Genomic DNA, 23592 nt, shown 5'->3' on the forward strand with positions numbered 1-23592 from the left:
TCTCTCCCTTCATTTCCACCTTGGTCTTTTTTCTACCTCCTACCTGGCTAGTCATCTCCACCCAAAACGCTTGCTTGGCTTAATGGTTAGAATTCAGGGAAAAGGAGATCTTGAATTCCTAATCTAAACTAAGGTTATACATGTGGGAAATAATAAAGAGAAACCAGGTGATAAATAAGATTTGAAGGACTTAAAATACCCAGACTTTAATTCCTCTAAGATTATGGTCATTAATCATGCTTTTATATCATATTATCTCTTAACATTTAATTTCTAAATATAATGTTCATGAGGAAAAGAGAAAATAGCTTGGCTTCTCTCTTCACCGAATGGTTGTTCTTAGTATCTTCTAGATGTTCCAGAACTGATGTCAGATTTGGCTCATCAGAGTCCATAAACCATATTGGTGAGGAAGATGAATAGGATTCCTGTTTAGCACAGAAAGACCTATGTTAAACATTTACATACAGACGAACCCAAATATGCAATTAAACCACACCACTAAATGGCAACATTAACATGGATTTAAACAAAATGTATGGGGGGAAAGGCAACACATTAAAACCCATGTGAGGAGTTGGACTTTTGAGACGACCATTCTCCTTGCATAGCACTGTCTGCTACTACAGCTCATAGAAGTCAATAATTTTCTTCAGCACTGGTAGGCAGCCTCTAAATGGCCCCAATCACCCTCACCTCCTGGCATTCACACCCTTGTAAAATTCCCGCCTCTGGACCTAGTGACTCACTTCTAACAAAGAGAATGCAACAAAAGTAATAACATCACTTCTGAGATGAGGCTACAAGGACAAAACGATGCCTGCCTTGGTCACCCTTCTCCTGCTCTTTCCATTGCTGCCTCTGATGGAAGCCAGTTGCCATGTGATGAGGTGCCCTATGGAGAGGCCCACATGACAAGGTATTGTAAAAGCCCTCTGACTAATAGTCATCTAGAAATGGAGGCCCAGTACAACAGCCTGTGAGATAAATCCTGCCAACATATACGTGAGTGAGCTTGGAGATGGATTCCCTCCCTATCCCGCCTTGGGATGATCATAGCCGCCACCAACACCTTCACTGCCTGGTGAGAGGCCAAGCAAGTGAACCCAAGGTAAACTTCACAGAATCCTGACCCACAGAAACTGTGAGATAATGTTTGTTGTTTCAAGCTGCTAAATTTGTTACAGAGCAATAGATAACTAATTCAAACACCATAAAATTCTAATATTTTATTCTATCACACAAACCAAATAATACCAAGAAATGCCATTGCTATACATGTATTTTTGGAACACAATTACATCTGATGTTTTTAAAAAAGCTAATGAACTAAGCATTATGTGCTTTTACCCACTAACATTTACTCTGTTACTTTGTACTGTTTTCTACTATAAATTGGGGAGAAGCCATTATTGTTATATATTAGCTTCAGAACAACTAGGTTCAAGTCACGGAAAACAATATTGCACAAACAACTTTAGGAAATACTGCTTTGAAAACTGTAATCTGAATTATAGCTGAAGCCACAGAAATCAATTATTTACCAAAGGTTCTTTTAAGAAAAACAAGTTGGCCAGGTGTGGTGGCTCATGCCTGTAATCCCAGCATTCTGGGAGGCCGAGGTGGGTGGATCACGAGGTCAGGAGATCAAGACCATCCTGGCCAACACGGTGAAACCCTGTCTTTACTAAAATAAAAAAAAAATTAGCCGGGCCTGATGGCATGAGCCTGTAGTCCCAGCTACTCAGGAGGCTGACGCAGGGGAATCTCTTGAACCAGGGAAGCAGAGGTTGCAGTGACTTGAGATTGCACCACTGCACTCCAGCCTGGTGATAAAGACTGTCCACCCCCTCAAAAAAAGAAAAAAGAAAAACAAGTTGTATGGAAGGAGGACATCATTAACAGTATATCTCTTCAATAATGGTTTATTTTACTATTCTCATTCTTCTCATTCCTCTCTTACTATGTCCCAAATCTCTTTACAGGCTAAAATTAATCCTATTCATAAAGAACACCACTTACTGAGTATTGCATTTTCTTCTTCAAATTCTTCAACATGCATTGGGAATACACCCTATGGACCATTTTTACGTGTTTAGTTTTGGGTTTTGTTTGTTTTTTTTTTTTGGCTAAAGAAACTGCAACTAGATTTAGGACCTCATTCTATTAGGTTAGTATTTGTCTAGTAAACTTCAGCATAAGCAAAATAAAATACATGTTGTTACTCTGGACTGAAACCCCTCAAAACCATATTTTAAAAATTATAAAAATAAATTAACTGAAATCATGTTTTTAAAAATCTTGTAGATGAAAAGATATGATATATAGTAGGTTTAAGTACCTATTTCAATGGTTCCCAAAGTGGGGCCCTCAGATGCCCAGGTCCAAACTATTTTAACAGGAATACTAACATGGTGACATTTGCTGTAATGGTGCAAATACAATAGTGGGTAAAAATGCTGGTACTTTAGCACAAACAAAGGCAGTAACACCAAACTACTAGTAGTCATGGTATTCTTCACTACGCACCGGAAAGGTTTAAAAAGGAAGGGCAGGCTGGGCATGGTGTCTCACGCCTGTAATCCCAGCACTTTGGGAGGTGGAGGCAGGTGGATCACCTGAGGTCAGGAGTTTGAGACCAGCCTGGCCAACATGGTGAAACCCTATCTTTACAAAAAATAGAAAATTTAGCTGGACATGGTGGTTGTATGCCTGTAGTCCCAGCTACTTGGAAGGCTGAGGCAGGAGGATTGATTGAGCCCAGAAGGTGGAGGCTACAGTGAGCTGTGATCATGCTACTGCACTCCAGCCTGGGTGACAGAATAAGGCCCTGTCTCAAAAATAAAAACAATGTCTATGATGATGCAGTGAAAATTTTACTACGTCTTTATCCTTGAATATGTCTTTTTAATATTTCAAGTGATGAAACTGGAAGTACACATGAGCATTTCTGCAGACTGCCTGAGAAAAAACCCTTGCGTGACTAAGTTGTGAAGTGAATTAACCACTTTAATGGGATACCATTTTTACTTGAAAGGATGACTGACAAACAATGTTATTTCAACTTGGGTTTTTGGGAGACATTTTCTCAAAAAATGAGATTCTGTCATTTCAAGAAAAACAACAGACAGGCCATAATAAAATTCAATAATAAAATTGCTAATAATAAAATTCAAGCTTTTGAACAAAAAATTAGTTTTAGAAAATTTATATCCACCATAGCTTTCCAAAAATATTCTGATGAGATTGATGGTGATATTGATGAATGTATTTTGATACTGTATAATCAAATGTATCAACATGTAGAAGATCTCGGTGAACCATTATTTTCTAAATGACCAATGCATGATGTTATAATATCATGCAAGGGTAAAAGATCCAAAATTCAAGAAAAACCAAGTTTTGATGGAGTATCAAAAAAGAAGCCTAGGCAACATGGCAAAACCCTGTCTCTACAAAAAGATACAAAAAATTAGCCAGGTGTGGTGATACACACCTGTAGTCCCAACTACTCTGGGGGCTGAGGTGGGAGGATCACTTGAGTCCCCGGAGACTAAGGCTGCAGTGAGCTGTGATCACACTGCTGCATTCCAGCCTGGGCAACAAAGCAAGACCCCACCTCAAAAAAAAAAAAAAAATATATATATATCTCCCCACAATGATCTAAAATGGCTATCTGTATGAGACTGGACATTGTTCACATTTTTTCAAGCAAATATCACACAATGAATTGAATGCAGATGAAAATGACATACCAAACATCAAAGAAATTTGCAAAAAATGTAAGATTGTGCTACTTTGGGTTTAGAAATGTTTTCATAAAAGCATTTATAACAATATGTGGTGAGCTTTTAAAGAATAGTTTAAATATTTCTGATTTAATTTCTAGTGATAAATACCAATAGATATAACCTATATAAACCAAAGCTCCTTGGGCCCTCAATATATTTTTAAGACTGTAAAGGAGTCCTGATTCCAAAACTTTGAGAACTGCTGCCTTCCCTCCACTTTCCTTCCTTCTCTAAAATTTCTTCCTTGGAAGAAACATCCCTTTGCCATTCCATATTAACTTACAGAGTTCCACTGAGGCCAGTTTTGCTACCTCCCTCTCACCTTTCCACCTCCCTCTCTTGACACAAAACCTAACCAAAGGACTCTACCAGCCCACCCCATTTCCAGTGATGAGCTGTCAAGGTGGGCTAAGCCAAGAAAATCTGGGTTTTCCCTGAGACTAGACCTCTCTTTCTGGGAGATCTGGAATCACAGGGACAAGGCTGGCCACCTTGGGATAGTCAGAATTCATCCTGCCTAAATGGGGAGAGGTTAGGCAAGTTTCTAGAAAGCCAAGCTGCTTTCTAGGAAGTCAAAGATAATTATACTTTCTGCCACAACTGTGAGAATGCCCATTTTCTAACATTTTTACCAAACTGATAAATAAAAGCTGGTACCTAGAAGAAAAAAAAGGCCGGGTGTGAGGGCTTACGTCTGTAATCGCAGCACTTTGAGAGGCCGAGGCTGACAGATCACCTGAGGTCAGGAGTTTGAGACCAGCCTGACCAACATGGTGAAACCCCATCTCTACTAAAAATACAAAAATTAGCTGGGCCTGGTGGCAGGCACCTGTAATCCCAGCTACTTGGGAGGCTGAGGCAGGAGAATTGCTCGAACCTGGGAGGCAGAGGTTGCAGTAAGCTGAGATCACGCCATTGCACTGCAGCCTGGGTGACAAGAGCGAGACTTTGTCTCAAAAAAAAAGTTTCCATATAATATAATTTGTTCCATCTCTAGAAACCAATTCAGCAATGAGAACTGAAACCCACCACTTGGAAGGTTTCAAGGATTTAGCTCTACCTATTGATGTGTAAAGCATTAGTTAAGGTAGAAACACACACACACACACACACACACACACACACACACCCCTATGTATTCAGTACCAGGAAACATGACTGGCTAGATGGTATAGTCATCCAACAGAAAGCGCACAGTAACTGAAGCCACTGTAGAGAAGGAAGTTATGACACAGATCTACAATATTGTTGAGCGAAAAAGCAGATTACAAAAAAAATCTGATTTTTCAAGGGAGAGGGAACATATACAAGCATAGGAGAAAAGAGATGAGCAGATGACTGGAAAATACAAAATTCTGATAGTGATACCTTCTGAGTGGGAGAATTATCAGTAATATTTTCTAGTTTTGCTGAAAAATTTTCTAAATTTCTTAAAATAAGGTTTTGTTATCCATATTATAAAAGATCCATCACCCCAGGAAACTTAACGTTCAGCACAAACTCTACAACATGTTCAAAGTTTGTTCAGTTTAATATTTAAGAGACAATCTATTTTGAAAGACATCTAAAATGATGACCAATATTTAAACCTATGCATTAATATTTTTCAATCATATGCTTTAAATTTTGTAATTTTGATAAGGTTAAGCTTTATAGCCACCTTGAAAAGATAAGTTTTCTATTTGTCTTCAAAATATGACCTAAAATATGCCAGTTTTTAAACAGTGAATGGTGCTCAAAAATTGCAATATAAATTCAGGCAATAGAATAGCACTTACATAGAATGTTTAAGTGCTTCTAACACGGCTGTTTTTCACCAGTTATGAAAACACATTACAATTATCTAAGCATCTAATTATTCAGGTCCCTTGTTTCTCCTCCATTCTATTAGTTTTATAGTAATTTTAAGGCCTGTGAGGAAGAAGTTGTCTGTGATGGCTACCACAAAGGTTACTATAAGTGGACAAATTTCAAACAAGTTTATCACCACTACCATCCCCACCATAAAACTGTCTTGATCAAGGGCAACACATTTCAAGGTTAACCAAGACAACCTCTTTACCTGTCACTGTTCAAGAAAAGGATTTTTTGGTCTTATTTAGAATTAACTTTCTGTATCTATTTTTCTCCATAAATCCACTGAGACCAATGTGTGGCTCTATCTCAAGCACCAGCAAGCAAAACTGCCTGCCAGAATGTTCAGTTTTTGTATCTTTCCAAATGTAGGACACAGCTCTCTTTTGATATCATAATGTTTTGAAAATTGATGCACAAACTTCTTGAAAGTTCAGCCAGGCACAGTGGCTCACGCCTGTAATCCAAGCATTTTAGGAGGCCGAGGCAGGTGGATCACGATGTCAGGAGTTCAAAACCAGCCTGGCCAAGATGGTGAACCTCGTCTCTACTAAAACTACAAAACTTAGCCAGATGGGGTGGCAGGTGCCTGTAATCCCACCTACTCGGGAGGCTGAGGCAGGAGAATCGCTTGAACCTGGGTGGCGGAGGTTGCAGTGAGACGAGATCGTGCCACTGCACTCCAGCCTGGGTGACAGAGTGAGAATCCGTCTGAAAAGAAAAGAAAAGAAAAGAAAGTTCAGATATACAGCAGTTGTAATTCTTCTGAAAGCTAGTTATGGGACACATTACTTTCATACTTTGCTGTTCAATAAATGTGGGGTGGAGAATGAAGTAAACTGACAGAATTACCATATAAAATAAAATTCTAAGTGCTCTGACAATAAAAGAAACTTACACACACACACACACACACACACACACACACAGACACTCTCACACACGGTTTTCCCTGCTAATCATTTTACAACGAAACAACCAGAGTAGCTAACCCAGAGCCCACAACAGCAGAGTAAAAATTCTAACACCTGGTTAAATAAAAATGCACATATACCCCTGTGAGCTAAAAAAAAATGCTTAAGTATTCAAAGACAGACAGCAATTACAGCTACTGAGAACATCACTGTAAGCAAACTGAGGCAGAGAAAACAAAGGTGCTGATGAGGAATTGAATCACCTAACCTGCAGAAACCCACTGGATGGTTTCCTAGGTTCCGAGTTGGCATTATCTTTCAGAATGATTTCTAAAAGAGATCACATAATACTGTTACAAAGGATCTGGAGAAAGGGACCCTTGCTTTATCTCTCTGGCTGTCCAGTCATGCTTTACATTTTCACTTCTTACACTCTCTTTCATATGAAATCAATTTACCGACTTCCATCAAGCCCTTAGAGACCTTTTTGTACTATCCATGACAAGTTCTTGAGGTAGCTCTGCACTTTTGACAAATTCTTAGCAGTTAACTTAACAAGGCAGTTAAGATTTTTGTTCAAGCACGATATAGCTAGAATAGGGTTATATACTCAATAAAACAAATATTTACCAAGCATTTACTGACTGGAAGATAAAAAGCACAAAGCATAATTATAAAATATTTTCCCCTGCCACCATAAAAAAAATTAAAAAGGCTTACAGAATATAGCATAACATGACGAAAGCAAAAATAGTAAGGACCAAAGAGGGGAGGAAGGGAAAATATCAACATGAACTGAATATGACCCTTGATGGTCAGACATGTAAAGACAAATTGGGTAGGGTTAAGGGGTGGAGGTCAGGGACACATCTTACAGGGGAAAAACAGCTGACAGCAGCCTGAAAGGAAAAGCGGGCAGACACCTGTACAGGACTCTTACCTTCCGCCTCGACGGTACAATGAGCCTTTCCAGAACACAGTAGCGCGCGGCCAGGCCCCGGGGAGAGGGATCGAGAGCCTGCATTTCAACTTTTCCTCCGTCAACGAGTCCGTTTCCATTGTCAGTTTCTCTTTAAACACAAACTTAAAAACAACTGGCTTAAATCTACTATCGCATCTTGCATGGTCATGTTTGTGCCTTACAGTGACAGGTTGCAAATGATAGAAATTCAACTCAGACTGTCACAAGAAAAGAAGGAAAGGCTTGTAACTATTTAAACATATTGCTAATTAAAGATGTCTGGACAAATTGACTCAAAAAAAAAAAAAAAAAAAAAATTGGCCGAAGACGCGGGAACAGGGAAAACCTCACTGAAGAATGACGCCTTAAAACTTAAGGGCCTTGGGTCCCGGCGTGGTGGCTCACGCCTGGAATCCCAGCAGCACTTTGGGAGGCAGAGGTGGGTCATTTGAGGTCAGGAGTTCGAGACCAGCGTGGCCAACACGGTGAAACCCCTTCTCTACTAAAAACACAAAAGTTAGCCAGCCTTGGTAGCGGGCGCCTGTAATCCAGCTACTCGGGAGGCTGAGGCAGGAGAATCGCTTTAACCCGTGGACTGTCAAGAGACATAGGCTGCAGTGAGCCGAGATCCCGCCACTGCACTCCAGCCTGGGCGACAGAGTGACACTGTCTCAAAAAAAAAGAAAAAAGACAAACTTTTTTTTTTTTTTGAGAGAAGTCTCGCTCTTGTCCCCCAGGTTTGAGTGCAATGGCTTGATCTCGGCTCACTGCAACCTCCGCCTCCCGGGTTCAAACGATTCTCCTGCCTCTGCCTCCCAAGTAGCTGGGATTAAGGCGCCTGCCACCACGCCCGGCTAATTTTTGTATTTTTTAGTAGAAACGGGGTTTCACCATGTTGGCCACGCTGGTCTCGAACTCCGACCTCAGGAGATCCGCCCGCCTCGGCCTTCCAAAGCGCTGGGATTACAGGCGTGAGCCACCGCGCCCGGGCAAAAAACCCCAAACTCTTAGAGGCCTTTTCCCTTCCGCGCCTGGCCTCAAACAACGCTGGAGCTCCCTGCCCCGCCCCGTCGCGGTCCCGGGAACAGTCCCGCTGAGGGCGACCGTGGGTCCCAAGAGGGTTCCGGCCGCGCGGGCTCCCACCTCCGTGCGCAGGGATGGCGGCCAAGAGGGGCCAGCAGCCCCCAAGCCAGCCCCGCGCCAGGAGCGGGAGAGACGCGCCCTCCGCCTCCCCCAACCCAAGCCTCGCGCAGTCCCGGGGGCGGGGCCGGGCCGTCGAGGGAGAAAGGGGCGGGGCCGGGCCGTCCAGGGAGAAAGGGGCGGGGCCGGGCCGTCGAGGGAGAAAGGGGCGGGGCGGGGCCGGGCCGTCGAGGGAGAAAGGGGCGGGGCCGGGCCGCTGAGGGAGAAAGGGGCGGGGCCGGGCCGTTGAGGGAGAAAGGGGCGGGGCCGGGCCGTTGAGGGAGAAAGGGGCGGGGCCGGGCCGTTGAGGGAGAAAGGGGCGGGGCCGGGGCCTCTACTGGGTAGGCCGCCGTGGGTCCCGGGACTCCCCCTCTCCGCCCTCGCCCTGCCCTGGGAGGCCGCCGCCCGGAGCCTCACCGTCGTGTTGCAGTGGAGCGTGAGCTGCGGCCGCCGCTCCTGCTTCTTGTGGAAGGTAGACGCCAACAACTTGAGCGTGGCCTTAACCCTGACAGGGACGTCTTCCCCTCATCTCCGGCGGGAGGGGCGCGGAAGGGGTGCCGCCGTCGTTGCTGCGACCACCCGGCGGGACGGCCCTGCCGAGCTCTGGCGGCTCCGCCTCTCCCCGCCGCCTCCACCTTCGTGGGAGCGCGGATGGAAAATGGCAAGGTGCACCGAGGCCTGGCGGGGGAGCGGTGTGGCGGCCTCGGGGCTGCTCCCTTTGTCACCGACTCCACCGACAGCAGGGGCGGCTCCTGTCAAGCCGCAGCTTAAAAGGGCAACAGCGGCCGGGCGCGGTGGCTCCCGCCTGTAATCCCAGCACTTTGGGAGGCCGAGGAGGGCGGATCACGGGGTCAGGAGATCGAGACCATCCCGGCTAACAGGGTGAAACCCCGTCTCTACTAAAAATACAAAAAATTAGCCGGGCGCGGCGGCGGCACCTGTAGTCCCAGCTACTCAGGAGGCTGAGGCAGGAGAATGGCGTGAACCCGGGAGGCGGAGCTTGCAGCGAGCCGAGATCGCGCCACTACACTAAAAAAAAAAAGGGCAACAGCACCACCGCCCCCGCTACCGCCTGGGAAAGGGCTGCCCCAACCCTGCCACCTTCCCTGTCACCCCTCACCCCTCACCCCGGCGCGTCCCGCGCGCACCCGTTTTGGGGGTTGCACGAGTCCAGAGCGTGCGCGCGCTCCCGGCTGCCCCCTCCTCCCCTTGACCCAGCACCTTTCTGCCCGACCCATCTAGTCCCAACATTCCTCACACTCGCCTACTGGAGGCTCAGGGCCGCACAACCACCAACTGTAGTGTGTGTGTGTGTGTGTGTGTGTGTGTGTGTGTGTGTGTGTGTGTGTGTGTGTGTGTCTCCCAAGGGAACAGAGCACTGCTGAGTTCAGGCTGATTATTAGGTCCTGGACTGTCAGCAAAATAGTCACAAGAAGGCTGTGGGCTGTTTTGTCTTTTGTGGTGACATCATGTTGCTCACGTTTTGTGTTTTTCAGAGTTCATTAGTTTCTATTTGTTCTCATTTAATATCCAGCTCAATATATTGTGTAAGTAGAATACCCCCAAACTGAAAGTCACCTACATAATGTGTGGTGAAAAATATGTCACCCACTTAAACTACAGCTTAAACTATAGTTGAAGATGTGTACACACTAGTTTTGTGTAGCCGACACTAGGTAATGGGTAAAGGCACAGGATCCTGGGGCTCTACTGCCTGGGTTCAAGTTCCAACTCAGCCATTTGCTGGCTGTGAAATACTAGACAGCTTTAAGCCTCAGTTTCTTTTTTTTTTTTTTAAACTTAATCCCAAATGTGATAGTAAGTCTCAGTTTCTTGATCTGAAAAACAGAAATTATTCAATGGGAGTCTATGTGAAAACATTAAAGTTTTTAAAGCCACTGCCTGGCTCAGGAAAGTCCTCAGCTTTAGCTGTTATTAGCTATGATTATTATTGTGTTGGCTACACGTGCATTAATGAGGTAGGAAAATGCTCAAGGATAACAACCAAATATCCAAATTATCTCATCAGACGGAGAGAGATGCATATGTGTGCATGCTCATGTTTCAGCTCAGAGCCCTTTGTCTAGAAGGCTCTTGAACTCAGAGGTCCAGGCACTATCAACTTGACTTTGCAGTGGAGTTATCACTTTTGTTGCTCAATGAAATTGACATAATGCTCTTTTTTTTTTTTTTAGCACCAACCATGTGCCGAGAGCTAACTGTGTCAAGAAGAGCATGCTTCAATTGGCTGGAGTGAACAATTCAACTTGTGAGAAATGTTAGTGTTGAGACAAGAAACATAAAACCCCAGGGTAAGGTAGGAATCACTGAAAGGCAAAGGAACTGGTGTCCAGTAATGAGTTAGGCTTTACTGGCTTCTGGCCCTACAGGTGGCTCTTTGGAGAGGAAAAAATTAAGCCAGGCCCGAGGGCACAGATCCTAAGGGAAGGCTGGCAGCCTAGGCTGTCTATGGAAGAGAAGCAGAGGGTGGCACCTGGTTGAAAGAGGGGGTTGGGGGACATAGCTTGAGCCTGTGTTTACAGATGGAGTCCTCTGATTCCTGCGACTGGGGAAGGAGATAGTGCCCGGATCAGGGGACCTCAAATCAGAACTCTTCCCACCCACACCCCTTCTTTTCAGGGCATCTTTCATTGCAAACAACAGATAAACTAGTTGGAAAGCTCAGCAGATTCTCACGGTGGTGCCTAGCAGGCCAGGCCTAGCTGCCCTTTAACCTGTGACTGAGGATGATGTCACTGGCCTGTAAACACACACTGGAAAATCTTTACATCCATGGACACGCCATGCCCCACAGAGATAGCTGTGCATGGTTCTTTAGGTTTGGGGTGCTGTGCTGGCAGTTGCCTGATAAATGTGTAGGATTAAAATGGGATGCCCTGGAGCTTAACTAGTCTTTATCCCGCCTCCCCACTCTAAAATGAAGGGGCTGCTGGTTTTGTTTGCTTTATGAAAGATGGATCTGTTATTGTTTTTAGAACCTTTGGAGAAAGATTTCTTGGGAGGAAGCGATCCTGAACCCCCAGAGATTTTCTCATTTACTGGCGCACCAGCTTTAGAGTCCTAGGTCTTCATCCTGGCTCAGCCACCCTCCAGCTGTGTGACCTTTGAGAAGCTGCTTGACTACAGTGAGTCTCATTGTCACCTATGAGTGGAGGTTGCTACATTGCTACTGTGTGGAGCACCTACCCCCAGGCACTCTTACAGGGTGATGGTGAAGATTAAATGCAATAATAAGGCTGAAGGAGGAGGATCGCTTGAAGCCAGGAGTTTGAGACTAGCCTGGGCAACAAAGCCAGACCACATTTCTATGAAAATGTTTTTTTAAAAATTAGCTGGACTTGGTGGCTTAGGCCTACAGTCCAGCTACTTGAGAGGCTGAGGTGAGACCTATTGAGCCCAGGAGTTTGAGGCTGCAGTGAGCTGTGATCGCACCACTGCACTCCAGCCCAGGAAACAGAGACCCTATCTCAAATAAATGAATAAGTAAATAAATAAAATAATAAAATAATGCATGCAATTAGTACACTAGTACATGATCAGGCACATGATAAATGCTCGATAAATGGTAGCCCCAATAAACTTTGTAATGTTTTAAGGGAGGATGTCCTTTGGACTCAGCCCAGTGACAGAGCATTTGAAAAGACTGATTTGTATGATGGCTATTTCCCACAGGTACAAGACTGTACCTCCAGGCACTCAAGGCATTGGCTCAATGGGGCACCTTGTTCTGTTTACTCTTGTTTTGGGCAGCAGCAATTGCCCTAGGGTTAAGCAGGACTGCCACCACAGACTCAATTGCCAAGAGTATCCCCCTCCCCAAGCTAGCCATGGGAAAGCCACTGGCATCATAAGACTACAGGAAATCAAAGGGAATAAAAAGCACAATTTAGTCACCTACTCTCCAGTTGATGGGCAACAGGTTTTTGCTATTTTGAACAGAGCTGTTAGGAACATTCCTTGTCCACAACCCCTGTTTTATATAGGCAAGAATTTCTCTTGCACGTAGAGTAGAATTGCTGGGCTGGGAGGAGTGTGAATATTGAACCTTATGAGATGGAGCCAAACTGTTTTCCAAAGTGGTCATACAAGTGTATACTCCCAGCAGCAGTTCTTAAGAGATCTCAGGATCTCTATCTTCTGGTGATTTCACAAGCAGTCAAAAAGAATGAATGCCAGCGATAAACAACAATAAGAACTTTAGCAATATAATATTAAGTGAGAAAAACAAATTCCAGAAGGATGCATACAGAATACTTTATATAACTTGGAAAAGAAAATGTATATATAGGCCCAGCATGGTGGTTCATGCCTGTAATCCCAGCACTTTGGGAGGCCAAGGCAGGAGGATTGCTTGAGGCCAGGAGTTCAAGACCAGCCTGGGCAACATAGCAAAACCCTTTCTCTACAAAAACTAGAAAAATTAGCCAGGTGTGGTGGTGCAGGCATGTAGTCCCAGCTACTCATGAGGCTGAGGTGGGAGGATCTCTTGAGTTTAGGTGTTCAAGGTTACAGTGAGCCATGATTACACCACTGCACTCCAGCCTGGGCAACAGAATGAGACCCTGTCTGCAAAAGAAAAAAAAAGTAAATAAGTAAAATTTAAAAACAAAATGTGGGCTGGGCACGGATTCTCATGCCTATAATCCCAGCACTTTGCGGGGCCCAAGTGGGCACCTTTTGAGGTCAGGAGTTCAAGACCAGCCTGATCAACATGGTGAAACCACGTCTCTACTAAAAATAGAAAAATTACCCGGGGTGGTGGTACGCGCCTGTAATCCCAGGTACTCAGGAGGCTGAGGCAGGAGAATCACTTGAATCTGGGAGGCAGAGGTTGCAGTGAGCCAAGATTGTGCCATTGCACTCCAGCCTGGGCGACAGAGCAAGACTCCATCTCAAAAAAAAAAGTTGTTTTTTTAAAAAAGATAAACAACATTGTCAAACAAAAGGAAACATGACAACTGATACCACAAAAACTCAAAGGATCACTGGTGGCTATTATCAGCAACTATATGCAAACAAATAGGAAAACCTACTAAAAATGGATAAATTTCCAGACACATCCAGACTACCAAGACTGAACCAGGATGAAATCCAAAACCAGAACAGACCAATAACAAATAATGGGATCGAAGTGGTAATGAAAAGTCGCCCAGCAAAGAAAAGCCTGGGACCTGATGATTCACTGCTGAATTCTAGCAAACATTTAAAGAAGAACTAATACCAACCTTACCTGAACGATTCCAAAAATAGAGGAGGGAATACTTCCAAACTCATTCTACAAGGCTAGTATTACCCTGATACCAAAACTAAAGATACATCCAAAAAAGAAAACTACAGGCCAGTATCACTGATGAATACTGATGCAAAAATCCTCAACAAAATATTAGCTAATTGAATTCAACAACACATTAAAGTTGGGGTGCAGTGTCCCAGGTTCACTCAACCCTTCCCGTTTTCCTCTCTGTGTGTGTCTACTTTGCTGTGTTCCCTGGTGGCAGCGGCGGTGCCAGTGTTGGTGCGTGGGCCTCCCAGGACAAGGGGAAAGTGAGTATGCCCTTTTTTTGCCTCCTGCCAGGCATCTGCAGCCTGGCACAAGCTCTGGCCAGGTCTTCAAGCAAGGGACCTGGAGATGTTCTTTTCCAATTTCTGGATTGGTAACTTGAGGCAAATTCTGGGCACTAGAGTCAGAACTAAGACGAGACTTGAATCAGGGGAGTCTGGGGTCCTGAGAGGCAGAGGCCTGAAACCATCTAGAGCATGTGGGGAGCTAGGTGTGTGTTCAGGCCAGTTGCTTCTCTCTGTGCTTCAATGTTCCAGGTACCCTTGGAGGGACTGAGATCCTAGGGATTCCTGGAGCCTGGCTGCATGGCCTGGCCACGCTGATGCCCTTGTGTTCTCTGTGACAGGACAGCAAGGCCGAGGAGAATGGCTTCCACAGCTTCATGCACTCCATGGACCCACAGCTGCAGTGGCAAATGGAAACCACCCGGAACCTGGTGGACTCCTACATGGCCATTGTCAACAAGACCGTGTGGGACCTCATGTTTGGTGTGAAGCCCAAGCCCATCATGCACATCATGATCTACAACGTGCATGCACCGCCTCATGGGGGTAGGGGGCTCCTGTGGCACTGGGGATGCAGGTGGCCATGTTGGCCTGGGGGAGATGCCAACCAGCCCTATGGGACCAGGTCCAGGGAGGGAGGCACGGTCCACACCAGAGCTGTCTCATAGAAATATAATGTGGGACTGAGGACAGTGGCCCATGCCTGTAATCCCAGCACTTTGGGAGGTCCAGGCGGGAGGATAGCTTGAGCCCAGGAGTTCGAGACCAGCCTGGGCAATATAGTGAGACCTGGCCTCTACACAAAAATTTAAAAAATAGCTGGGCTTGGTGGTGGCATGTGCCTATAGTCCTAGCTACTCAACAGGCTGACGTTAGAGGATCACTTTGAGTCCAAGAGGTTGAGGATGCAGTGAGCGGTGATCTCGCCCTCTATACTCCAGCCTAGTGACAGAGTAAGATCCTATCTCCAAAAAAAATTTGAAAAAACTGAGTAGACAGGTGTCCTGGTCGCATGATAGGTCCAGGGTCCCCTCCCAGATCTGTGACTTCGAGAGGTCACCTTTCCTCTGGACCTCAGTGTCCCTATCTGAGTGAGAAAAGGGCAGTGGGGAGGCAGATCTTTGAGTTTAAGCTGTGTAGAAGCTGTATCTGAAAAGCCATACTCAGGGCTCTAACTCCAGCACACAGTCCCAGCAGGGGCCAGCAGGAGGCCAGGGCAGCACAGGCATCAGGACCCAACCTCTTTCCTTCTTTGCCCACTCTCAGACCAAGGAGTTCATCTTCTCCGAGCTGCTGTCCAACCTGTACTCACGTGGGGACCAGAACACGCTGATGGAGGAGTCAGCAGAGCAGGCACAGCAGTGTGACGAGATGCTGCATATGCACCACGTGCTGAGAGAGGCCCTCAGCATCATCGGCAACATCAACATGACCACCATCAGCACACCTACAGGGGCCCATGGATGACTCCTAGCTGCAGGTACAGAGTATCCCGGCTGGACGCAGTTGCCAGGGCTGGCCCCCACTAGCCCCAAAGCCCCCCAGCCTCCATGGCTGAGCTTGTGGGCTCTTGGAACAGGTTCTGTGTCCAAGCTGGCAGACATGGGTGCTCTCTGGAGCTGTCAGAGAGCTCATGGTTTATGGTGTAAGGGCTGAGAGCTTGGAGGGGGTTGTGTGTGGGGCTGTACTCTGAGGTGGCCAGAGGCCTAGGAATGTCACCTTGGGCACTCCGTACCTGTTGTGAAGTCTGAGTCATGCTGCCAGGGAGGGCATCCAGCTCCCAGCCTGGGAGTGCTGAGAGCCAAATCCACTGCAGAGCAGGGGTGATTGTCAGGGTCCCACCTCCTCTATCTGTTGACAATCCAGTGGTGATCTAGGATAAAACTTTGAGAGTCCCATACACACAGTCAACCCACAACACACCTCACAGGCCAGACAGAGACACACAGTCCCCTTCCCTCCCTCCCAGATACCATCATAGCTGCTAGCATGTGGCTGAAGGCAGGGTCCCTGGCCCCCGCTGAAGCACTATGGCCAGCCAGCAGGGTCACGCACCTTGGCCTGTTGCTTCTAGAGGTCGCCTCTGCTATTCAGCTGAGAGGACCACAGTGCATGCTGGCCCGGCTGAGCTCTGCCCAGCAAGCCCACCCACCTCCCTTGCCATGGACTCTCCCTCTTCGGCTTTTCCCAGCAGGAAAGTCTCAGCCTCACCTATGTGACCCGCAACCCCCAACAAGCTGAGGCTCCTCTCTTAGGCTTATAAGTCTATGGCCAGTGGCAGCCAGTTGCCTGTCCTCCCTACCTCCCCCAGGGTCCCTTCAGAGGGTCCTGGGCTTTCTGACTGCCCAGAGGGGGCTCCAGTGATCACTCCAGCCATCCATCCCTTTTAGCTTCATCATCCTGGTTCAAGCAGTTTTCCTTCTCTATCAGGCCTGGTGGCTGTTGCATTGGGTTCCCAAAAGCAAGAGGTGGCCCCAGGCCAGTGGGTTCAAAGACAGGGTGCCCAGAGAAGAGGGAAACTGGAGGGGGCTGAGCATTGCTTTGAACGGTGGGTGCACTGCCCTGGGTGCCCTGGAAGAGGCCAGCGTGTATGGGGTGGGGAGGGCCACCGCAGCCCCCAGGCAGTAACTGCGAAGCTCAGGCTCCTCCCTCCATCTTCTTCCCCTTTCCCTTCCAGCCGCACTTTCCCAGGAACCTTGCCACACCTGCACCTGCACCCTCCCCTCCCCAGCCCTCCCACAGCTGCTGTGGCACACCTGTGCTCTGCACTTGCCTCATCAGCTCTCTGCTCGCTTTTCTCTCTCCTGTTTCTCTCTGCTTTCTCTCCAACTGCCAGCTGATTGGGTCAGGCAAGACCATCCCATCCTCAGAGCCCCAGCCCTGCCTTCGACCTATAAACAGATCCCTCCTCTTCTCAGAGACCTCCCTTTCCAAGCCTGCCTGAGTGGCTGTTCTGTGACTTGACAGTGGTTTCCCCCAGCCCCAAAGCCAAAGCCAGCCCCCTACATCTATGACTTATTCTGTTGTAGTGGTGAGCTGACACATCCAGGTGTGACCACTGCTGAAAACTTGTGCCCCCTTTGTGATATGCCCCTGTCCTGTTCTATAAATATCTATAAATACACACATATATATATACATATATGCATACACCAACACGTGGCGGACCGCCTCGTCTCTAGTGCTGGGAATCAGTCACCGGGCTATCCTTGGAGTCTTGTGGCCCAACAAGAGAAAGCTGTCCCCTGACATTGCCCCTCCAAAGTGCACCACCTCCAGTGAGCCTCCCTGTCATGCCCGGCCTGTGGACAGCCAGCCCCGCCATCCCTCCCTCCCCCCACCAAGCATGGGGGTGCAGTGCAGGCCTCTGTGTGGCCTGACAGTCTCTACCAGTCCTGCTGTCCCTCGGCTGAGAATCAAACCCATTTCTGGGTGGCGGGGAAGTGTGTCCTCTGCTGGCTGTGTTCTGTGTGGAGCTCAGAGGAGGGGAAAGGCCAAGCCATTTTTAGGGTGCTGTTGGGAGCTGTGAAAAGGCCACACCCTTTCCAAGGGACACTTTTCCTGGAAAGCCCCTGGAGCTTAGCTGGCTCTTATCCTGTGAAGCCGGCTCTGGCCACCAGGGGGCAGGGCCATGAACTCAGCCTGGAGGGAGCCTGAGGGGCAGCCGGCACTCTGGAGGGACAGACAGAACAGGCCACCAGGTGCAGACAGGAGAGGGAGGCAAGGGGATGGAACGGAAAACGCCTGGGGTGGGTGGAAGTCAGTGCCCTTAGGTGCTGGTACCTGTCTTCCCGGCCATGGCTAGATCATGCTTCTGAGCCTGTTGGCTGACAGGGCCGGACTGCACCCCATAGGCTCCATGGCAGTCCCCGTGGAATCCTCTAGGTGTCACCAGGCAGCAAAGAGGTAACAGGCCTGGAAGGTCCCCAGCAGCCCAGATGGACATGCTCAGACACTCCGGGGCTCCTCGTTCAGTGGCACAAACACCAGGACCCAGTGAGGGAAACGGGAATACACCAGGCTGAGCAGTATGGCTAAATCTGTTTATTCCAAAATAAAAAGCAAAATAAACAGGAGTCGCATCACCAGGAGCCGTGACCCATCCCCGCCTCCTTTCTTTGTCCTATGCTAGCAATAAATAAGTTTCCCAGCCACAAATAATGATTAGACCCTCCTCCCCATGTGCCAGCTCCAACCTCCTCTAGGTACAATACAGGGGCAGCCCTACCCTCTGGAATATACAAAACGTTACATAGACACAATATGTACACTGGGGAAGGGGGGCCACCCCAGCAGCCTGTGCCCTCGCCTGGTCCACAGTTAGCTCCACTGTCCCGCCTCAGCTACCTCTCTGAATAAGAAGATGGGGGCTCCCCTGAGGGAAAAGTTACTATGGTGAAAGTAAGGAGGCCATCAGACCTCCTCCAAACAAATCACCTCTGCCAGCCTCTGGCTCTTAAATAACAATCATCATCATCCAGAAATTTAAGGACTCAGCCCTGGTCAAGGCGGCAAAGGGTCTGTTTGTCTTTCCCCATTAGACAGAGGTCTTGTGTGGCTACCCTAATTGTAAAGGGGTGACTGGGAAGGGGTGGTAGGGTCATGGTGGCAGTGCAGACTCCAGCCCTACTTCTCCGGGCTTTGCTGACAGAGGCCTGCTTTTAATTTTTATTTTTATCCCATGACTTTTTTTAAAATCCCATAACTTCTTTTTCATAACTTTTTTTGTAACTTTTCATAAAATTTTTTTCTACTTTTTTGCCACAACTTTTTTACATTTTTTATCCCATAACTTTTTCACTCCATAACATTTTTTAATCCCGTAACTTTTTAATTTTGTGTTCTTTTAACAAACACTTGCATAGCTATATTACAATTTTGTAAAAATGAAACAGATTATCTCATGCCAAGCATGCCCAGCATTCCCACAGTATCAACACCTTTAATACTATAGTTTTTCAAGACATGCAAAATAAAATTTTAAGGCAAAAACAGCACTTTGCGACAATTTAATAATTTATTACAGTAGCATCACACTAGCAGTCAATAATGCCACTTTAGGCAAAAATTTTTCAGTATTTCCATTATACATTCTGTTTACAAGAATTTATAAATTGGTAAAATTCATTCTAAGAAAACTTGGCAAATAAAGCTTTGGACTGGAATTGGCATTTCTTTCTCTACTTTTCCTTCCCACCATTTCTTTCTTTTAAAGTATAGTATTCATATTTTAAAATGTTTTACTTATTTCAGAACTTTAAGATAGCAGTTACATTTTTTAATAGTTACATTATTTTTAAATGACTCTTTAAGATAAAGTTTTAGAGAAACTATATTATGGATAGGGCTGATTTACATTTTCAAATTTTCTAAAAATCAGCTTTGGTTTTAGAACTGATTTCTTTTTTTCATTTCTGGAAAACCTATCAGGTTTAATCAAATACTTTAAAAATAATTATTATATATTGCAATCTTTAAATAGGTGTTTTGATTCTTCCTGCAGAAATTCAAATTTATTCAGTTGAACTAGCATTTTAAAATTCTACATTTCTGATGAACTCTAACCTTCCTTCTAAGCAAATTGAAAGCTGCCTTATACTGAATGAGGAAGAGCACACATACTTAGCTGAATGAGGTATCGCAAAAGACTATGCACTTTGAAGAAAGACTTAAGTTAGTCATATGATTTCCATTCTTTTTAGCTTTCTCTTAAATATATGACAAATACCTACACAAAGAGTGGTATTTCAGTTAATATGGGAAATTTATTTCCAGACTGACATTCAGCTTAAATATGCCAGTATGTGATTTAATCCATAGGCACCTGATGAACACATTATTGTCAGAGTGGTTACAGATGCTAAATGCTATCTGAAGGTCATTACTAGTCATTGATATTTATCAGGGCAAAAGTGAAGTGATTTCAACAATAAAAGTACCTTTGAAATAATTTATCAATGTATTAGATAAACCCAGTTTCAGAATGATAAAGAAAAAATGTTAGACCAAATAGATGTGGCTAATTAACAGTGGTACAATTTCTAGCCTGAGGGTTTAAAATGGACTTAAAGTAACTGTCTTTAAACCGAACTCAAAGAATGCAAAAGCAGCAAGTTCAGAAAATAAAAGGCAAGAACAGGACTTTAAGCCCATTTTAAACCCACGGGCTAGAAATCGTACCACTGTTAATTAGCTGCATTATTTGGTCTAACATTTTTTCTTTATCATTCTGAAACTGGGTTTATCTAGTACATTGATACATTTGTACAATTTGGAAGAGTCAGTTGAAATCACAAGGACCCAATATTTGCGCTCTTTCAGTGAATGCAGGCAAATCTGTTATTCCATCAGTAAAATCGTATTGTTGTTCTCCTGTTAATGTCATATTTAGAAAAGTATCATGAGGACGCCAAACGCTAAAAATGGAGATGGTCTAGTAACTAGAAATCCCCACCCCAGGGAGTGCACATACACATCTCCCTACATCCTAATAATGTGATGTGTTTTGGAACACAGACATTAGAACTTCATGAAGTTTGAACTGTTGAGTCTTTCCCAAGCATCATCAAGTTATGATTTAGGCAATGTATGACTGAAGTCATTCATTCATCATGCATAGGCACAATCACATAAATATTGCACAAAATATGTCCCTAACTGAAACTGAGAGGTACAAAAACATATTTCACTCTTAGTAAACAAGTTTGTGAGGAAATATAACTCTGCAATTGTATAGACATGTTTCCTGATAATACATTGACATTCACAAACAGTAGACTGCACTGCAATTTATAAACATTTTAAATTGCATAAATGTCTCCTTGATTTTCAAATATAGTATAATACTGTCTACTAAAACTCCTTTTTGTTTCAACTAAATACTCTCACATATATTAGTTTATAATAATGTTTGTTATTATTTTTTAAAGTGTTTTCCATTCAAGGAAAAGAAGTAAATTCCTATGTCAGAGTAACCAAGGTGGTTGAAGAATAGGTATTGGCCAGAGAGGTCTAGATGGTAAAAATCAATCTTCAAACCTCAAAGAAGCTCCATGAACAGAGAGGAATGCCAGGTGTCACACAGCTTTCCTTCACTCTAATTCATTCTTGACTAGAGCCTGTATGCCTGTTCCAGGGACATTTAAACTCTTAAAGGATTTCTTATGATCTTTACTAAATACATTAAGAAGAATGCCAACCAGCACTCTTTTGTGTACTGGGACATGTGGTCATGTGATTAAAACAGGTAACATCAACTCTGACTTTAAAATGTATTATAGATACAAATACTCTAAGCTAGGAAAGGCTTTCCACATCTACAGTCAATGATGGGAGCCTTTCGTTCCTCAGAAATAATCACTTTTTAGGTCATCGAGGAAGAGTACAACTGCTGCAGCTCATGATGCAATATCTTCATGAGCCCAGAGCACATACAAATCCTAAGGGAACTACCATAGTACAGTGCTAATTCTTGGCACCAGAACAAATGAAACACACTCTATCCTGCACATACCTGCCAGAGCAGGCCACTTTCCTCTTATGTGAGATTTTAAAAGCTCCCCCGAAATGTTATTACTCCCATCCCAATACACAGAAAATAGGGGAAAGGCTGTTTCCAGTTCTCAGCCTTTAAACAACTCTAAATGTCAGTACTCATAGTAGCATATTACAAAGTAATAAACAGTGCACACTTGGGGGCAAATCACATATTGAGCTAATGAAGAGCTCACTGTGATTAAGATTAGATCAAACAATAGCAGAATATAAGCAAATTTTATCTGAATTCTGTAATGAATATACATGCTGCAATAACATTAAAAAAGCATGGCAGCTTATCCCAAACCAGCAAGAATAATTTTGTGCAAATAGTGGGTCTTTGTGTATTTGAACTCCCACCATGTAAGGGCAAACTCGATGTGCATGCTAATGACCTACAATTATGAAACTAAAAAAGAAAAATGCTAAAGGATGCCAGAGTGAACATCAGTGAAAGCCAGAGACCCACTCTCCTTTAACTTTCTACAAATAAACTTAAACTATAAATTACAAACATAAATAATCATGAGTGGCTCTAACATTCAAATGAAGTAAATGAATTGGGTAGGAGATTAACCCCATAATTTTGTTTCCTTTTTTAAAATTTCTTGACCAGCACTTTGATGATGGTGATGTTTATCTCCTTCTTCTCAGCAGCCAAGCCCAGCAAAAGAACAGCATACAGGAGTTGCTGCCCAAGCCTGGGTGCTCCATGCTGTCAGTGAGGCTCACCTCGCAAAGATCTTTGGAGACACGGAGATGGGGATCTGAGTGCAGCACAAGCCTCCCTTGCCCCTGCCTGCCCACCCCGCCTGAGGACTCTACTCACCACCATGCTTGTCAGCACCTGCAAGCTCCTGGGGGGCTGGGGCTCCTGGACCGGGCTCATCAGCAGGGTTCAGGGCAGTGGCTGGGAATTTGCCGTGTCCCTCGTTGTAGTCACCACAAGCCGCAACATCATCTCCGGCAGCTCCAGCAGCTTCACCTGGAGGGAAGGGTGCTCATCTGTTACACACCTACGGGCACCCACCCTCACGCCCACCCCCACCTCTGCAGAGATGTTGCACACCCCACCTTCATCTCCTCCTTGTCCTGGACCAGCCTGATGATGTCCACTCTACCTTCATCTCCTCCTTGTCCTGGATCAGCCTGATGATGTCCTCCCTACCTTCATCTCCTCCTTGTCCTGGACCAGCCTGATGATGTCCACCCTACCTTCATCTCCTCCTTGTCCTGGACCAGCCTGATGATGTCCACCCTACTTTCATCTCCTCTTTGTCCTGGACCAGCCTGATGATGTCCACCCCACCTTCATCTGCTCCTTGTCCTGGACCAGCCTGATGATGTCCTCCCTACCTTCATCTCCTCCTTGTCCTGGACCAGCCTGATGATGTCCACCCTACCTTCATCTCCTCCTTGTCCTGGACCAGCCTGATGATGTCCACCCCACCTTCATCTCCTCCTTGTCCTGGACCAGCCTGATGATGTCCACCCTACCTTCATCTCCTCCTTGTCCTGGACCAGCCTGATGATGTCCTCCCTACCTTCATCTCCTCCTTGTCCTGGATCAGCCTGATGATGTCCACCCTACCTTCATCTCCTCCTTGTCCTGGACCAGCCTGATGATGTCCACCCTACCTTCATCTCCTCCTTGTCCTGGACCAGCCTGATGATGCCCACCCTAACTTCATCTCCTCCTTGTCCCGGACCAGCCTGATGATGTCCTCCCTACCTTCATCTCCTCCTTGTCCTGGACCAGCCTGATGATGTC

General features: G+C 45.6%; 2 pseudogenes; one reads left to right on the plus strand and one right to left on the minus strand.

The window, feature by feature from the left end:
- Positions 1 to 1214: 1214 nt before the first annotated feature.
- Positions 1215 to 9950, minus strand: LOC129013912 (uncharacterized; annotated as a pseudogene).
- Positions 9030 to 23212, plus strand: LOC129013776 (uncharacterized; annotated as a pseudogene).
- Positions 23213 to 23592: the final 380 nt, after the last annotated feature.

The sequence above is a fragment of the Pongo pygmaeus genome, chromosome 16 (genome assembly GCF_028885625.2).
Source record: "Pongo pygmaeus isolate AG05252 chromosome 16, NHGRI_mPonPyg2-v2.0_pri, whole genome shotgun sequence".
In the NCBI taxonomy this organism is placed as follows: domain Eukaryota; kingdom Metazoa; phylum Chordata; class Mammalia; order Primates; family Hominidae; genus Pongo; species Pongo pygmaeus.